We start from the raw sequence: 5326 nt of genomic DNA, 5'->3' as shown, positions 1-5326 counted from the left end.
ATTTACATACATTCCCTACTTTTTAACTTTCACAATCAACGTGCTTTTTCTGTTCTATTACATTTGACATCTTTCACAGCACACGCAGCTTCTGTCTGATCCTGCAGAAAGGCACTCGCGACTTTAAAGATCGTCTTTGTTGCCCACATCTTCCTTCGTGGCTTGTCTTACACCATGGGCTTACTGTGTTTGTGTATTTACTGACTGCACGCCCTGATTTCCAGTGGATTTCATGCAGTCGCGCAGCCTTCGTTCAATCAAAAATATATAGATTATGAAACAATTATTTATTTATTTAAATCAAATCAAATTCAATTTGTTGCAATAAAATTGTAAATGTATTTATTTTCTTATTATGATAAATATATATATGTTTTAAATTGTCTGTTTGTCTGGGTTGGTTTTATTTCCCTCCCTCCTTCCTGCCTGTCTATCATCTGTGGCTTCAACAAACGTCCCAGCCCCGCGTGGTCCTGAGACCCGCGCTCAATCACACACAGCACAATTGCCTTCAGGAATGACAGAAATCCCACTTTATTTTTCTGAAAGGGAACTGCTGTCCGTGAAGGGCCAATCTACAGCTCTGTAAGACGGATGTGCTTCCTGTCCAGGATCATTCGGTGTCTGTTCAAACGGGATGGTTGTCAGTTCCATTTCATCAATTGCCACTTTAAGATGTATTTTCTCATAATCCGGATCATCCTGTATATTTAAAACGGAATGTGATTTCAGCTGTGATAACCGAATTGTTATTAAACTGTTGTGTTTCAAGCTACATTGACGTTGCCTGTGTCCGTGCACATCCATATCGCAGCGCATCTGTTCATTACTCAAAATATGCTCATGTTTTCCGATATCCACTTCTTGATATAGCCCTTGTCCCAAATTTGCTCTCAATATAAATAACAACAAATATGGTGCCGATGGTAGCGGCCACGTGGGCTAATGGATAAGGTGTCTGACTTCGATTATAACTGTCATCTTATTAGAATATTGCAGGTTCGAGGCCTGCTGCGGTCAATAAACGCGCCGCGTGAAATTTTATATTCTTTGTTTTGATTCTGCCTCAAAACCAACCATCTCGTACAGTCACTCACCTGATGTAAAGGAAGGCTGTTAAACATTTTCCCCTCGTTTTTTTTCGACAATAACATTGAACCGCATTGCCAAATTCACCTTTTACTGACAAGGATGCAGCTCGTTGGTGAAGTCATGTCTCAAAAAATAATCACTTCATCAAACGGAAAACATGAGCAGGACTGTGGAGAGGGGGACTCATGAGATCGGTCTCTGAGAGTCAGCACAGGCACGATGGGCCGAATAGCAAACTAACGTCAGAATCTGAGAGCTACGTCCTTCACTGTCGGCGGCTCGTTGGTCTAGGGGTATGATTCCCGCTTAGGGGTTTTAATAATTGAAATGCGAGAGATCCCGGGTCCAAATCCAGGACTAGCCCTGCCAACTTTTAGTCAAAAAACCACTTCTCAGCCGGTCGACATGTGAGAAAACTGACATGTTTCAAATTAAAACGTGTGATTGCACTCCGTTGTTCACACAGCGTCCAAAAATCCTGGAGATTCCCAGGAGCAAAGTGAAACTCACCGAACTGAGTAAAGTTCATGTATTTCAGATGTACTCGGATCTGTGTCTCATTGGACAACCTAAACCCGGGTTTGATTCCCGCAAATACTTGATCAGTATATCGTCCTTCCTGCACGCATGAGCTCACCTCCATTGGGATAAGCATACATTCAGCATCAATCTCAACTTCAACGTGAAACAGACTCTGCCCTGAATATGAGTGCGTCCTGTATCTCTAGCGCTGAAAAGATATGAGAAGCTGGCTTTGGATTTAGTCCCTTGGCTGCCGAATTTAAAACGTACAGGAAATCAATCCGGGGTGGCCAACCTGCTTGGTCTGATTAAAAGGCGTTCAAACCCTACATTCCAGGCATGTTATAGTGTTCTGGCCTCACCATTCGGTTCAATGTATCGGATCATAAGCACCGCTCCCATTGTCTGCTAATGGTTCTGCTGTTCCCACTAACACGTCCTCTGGTCCATCCTTTGTTACTTTATTGCCCGCTTACCACCCGCTTTGCCTTTTCGCATTGTGCCATTTATTATTCAATATCTCCTACGCTCCACTGTATCACAGGCATTCCCTTTTGTCCTTCCTCGCTGCCTATTTTTTTCCAGGCGCTATTTTCGTGGAAAAATTTGTAAACTTTACATTTTTCTTAAAATATCGGAATGATCATCTGACTGAACGTGAGCCCGGGAAATTCATCCACAGAATGTTCCCGGCCTGCTGAGTTTTACAGAATGCTTTGTTTTTGTTCATTGTGTTTCTGTATCCCTTTTAAGGTGATGTGCTGGTCTGCCCGGGGTCATTCTCTGCCTCTCCTAAATGGTGTGCTATCAGTATCGGATCATTATCTATCTGTTTAAAAGGTTTGTGCTGTCGGTCCCGGATTTCAAATTTCAAATTTCAAAAACTGCCTTTGGAGGGTGCAGGATTTTTAGTTTGTTGGTGTGTTTGTGTAAGCGAGGGAGTGCGTGCAAACATTCTGCGCGATCATACTGTGCATTTCATGTCATGAGAGGAAAAATGCATTAGATGCAACTTGAAGCCACACTGATTTGATTCAACACGCATTCGGGGACTGCCTGACAGGAGAAGAATCAGCTGTGGGATTTTGCTATACCACATTTGAAAGAAGGCAAATTATATAAGTTAGAAACATAGCGATTTTAGCGAGAGCTTGCGGATGGGCTGTGTGACATGATGAGCTCCTTCCCCCTTATTTTCAAATACAAATCAAATCAAGACAAGACAAGACATGACTGACTGACTGACTTTGTTTATATAAATATATGTATAAATATTTATACATGCATATATTTACATAAATTCCCTACTTTTCAACTTTCACAATAAATGTGCTTTTTCTCGTCTGCTTGCATTGGCTCTATTACATTTGACCTCTTTCACAGCACACGCAGCTTCTGTCTGATCCTGCAGAAAAGCACTCGCGACTTTAAAAGATCGCCTTTGTTGCCCACATCTTCCCTTGTGGCTTGTCACACACCATGGGCTTACTCTGTTTGGGTATTTACTGACTGCACACCCTGATTTCCAGTGGATTTCATGCAGTCGCACAGACTTCGTTCAATCAAAAATATATAGATTAAGAAACAATTATTTATTTATTTCAATCAAATCAAATTCAATTTTTTGCAATAAAATTGTAAATTTATTTATTTTCTTATTATGATAAATATATATATGTTTTAAATTGTATTTTTGTCTGGGTTGGTTTTACTTCCCTCCCTCCTTCCTGCCTGTCTATCACCTGTGGCTTCAACAACCGTCCCAGTCCCGCGTGGTCCTGAGACCCGCGCTCATTCACGCACAGCACAATTGCATTCAGGAATGATAGAAATCCCACTTTATTCTTCTGAAATGGAACTGCTGTTCGTGAAGGGCCATTCTACAGCTGTGTAAGAGGGATGTGCTTCCTGTCCAGGATCATTCGGTGTCTGTTTCAACGGGATGGTTGTCAGTTCCGGTTCATCAATTGCCCCTTTAAAACGTATTTTCTCATTATCCGGATCATCCTGTACATTTAAAAAGGAGTGTGATTATCAGCTGTGATAACCGAATTGTTAAACTTTTGTGTTTAAAGCTACATTGATGTTGCCTGTGTCCGTGCACATCCATATCGCAGCGCATCTGTTTATTACTCAAAATATGCTCATGTTTTCCGATATCCACTCCTTGATATAACCCTTGTCCCAAATTTGCTCTCAATATAAAAAACAACAAATTTGGTACCCACAGTAGCGGCCGCGTGGTCTAATGGATGAGGTGTCTGACTTCGATTGTAACTGTCATCTTATCAGAAGATTGCAGGTTCGAGTCCTGCAGCGGTCAGCTATCGCATCGTGTGAAATTTTATATATTTATTTTGATACTGCCTCAAAACCAACCATCTCGGACAGTCACTCACCTGAAGTCAAGGAAGGCTGTGTGCTTTAAGAAGCTAATGGCACATTTCCATCACTGTCGATCTGGTTGCACGGGCAAAACAAGCGGTGAAGTAGACTTTCGTGCACTTTATTTCTGTTCGAATGCAAAAAGTAGGGGATGGATGTCTGACTTTGCAGTAAATAGGAGACAAGGTGACTGATAGGTTGATGCAATGGACTGCTGATCTAGTATGCCCCCAGCTTCGTCGTTATTGTGTTAAACATTTTCCCCTAGTTTTTTTATTCAATCACATTTATCCTCATTGCCAAATTCACCTTTTACTGAAAAGGATGCAGCTCGTTGGTGAAGTAATGTCACAAAAAATAATCACTTCATAAAAGGGAAAACATTAGCAGGACGATGGAGAGGGGGAGTCATGAGATCGGTCTCTGAGAGTCAGCACAGGCACGATGGGCCGAATAGCAAACTAACGTCAGAAACTGAGAGCTACGTTCCTCACTGTCGGCGGCTCGTTGGTCTAGGGGTATGATTCTCGCTTTGTGATTATAACAATTGAAATGCGAGAGGTCCCGGGTTCAAATCCCGGACGAGCCCTGCCAACTTTTCGTCAAAAAACGACTTCTCAGCCGGTCGACATGTGAGAAAACTGACATGTTTCAAATTAAAACGTGTGATTGCACTCCGTTGTTCACACAGCGTCCAAAAATCCTGGAGATTACCAGGAGCAAAGTGAAACTCACCGAACTGAGTAAAGTTCATGTCTCTCAGATGCACTCGGCTCTGCGTCTCATTGGACAACCTTTACCCCGGTTTGATTCCGGCAAATACTTGATCAGTGTATTTTCCTTTCTGCATGCATGAGCTCACCTCCACAGGGATAAGCATACATTCAACGTCAATCTCAAATTCAACGTGAAACAGACTCTGCCCTGAATATGATTGCGTCGTGTTTCTCTAGCGCTGAAAAGCTGTGAGAAGCTGGCTTTGGATTTAGTCCCTTGACTGCCGAATTTAAACCGTGCAGGAAATCAATCCGGGGTGGCCAAGCTGCCTGGTCTGATTAAAAGGCGTTCAAACCCTACATTCCAGGCATGTTATAGTGTTCTGGCCTCAACATTCGGTTCAACGTATCGGATCATAAGCACCGCTCCCATTGTCTGCTAATGGGTCTGCTGTTCACACTAACACCTCCTCTGGTCCATCCTTTGTTACTTTATTGCCCGCTTACCACCCACTTTGCCTTTTCGCATTGTGCCATTTATTATTCAATCAATCCTACGCTCCACTGTATCACAGGCATTCCCTTTTGTCCTTCCTCGCTGCCTATTTTTT

General features: G+C 42.5%; 1 non-coding gene across 1 annotated transcript; it reads left to right on the top strand.

The window, feature by feature from the left end:
* Nucleotides 1–4500: 4500 nt before the first annotated feature.
* Nucleotides 4501–4588, top strand: trnat-ugu (transfer RNA threonine (anticodon UGU)). The gene is given in 2 exon segments: nucleotides 4501–4536; nucleotides 4553–4588. It is a non-coding gene; the product is annotated as a tRNA-Thr (tRNA).
* The last annotated feature ends 738 nt before the right edge of the window (nucleotides 4589–5326 follow it).

The sequence above is a fragment of the Pristiophorus japonicus genome, unplaced genomic scaffold (assembly GCF_044704955.1).
Source record: "Pristiophorus japonicus isolate sPriJap1 unplaced genomic scaffold, sPriJap1.hap1 HAP1_SCAFFOLD_49, whole genome shotgun sequence".
Taxonomy (NCBI): Eukaryota; Metazoa; Chordata; class Chondrichthyes; family Pristiophoridae; genus Pristiophorus; species Pristiophorus japonicus.
This window is presented reverse-complemented; position numbering and strand designations above follow the sequence as displayed.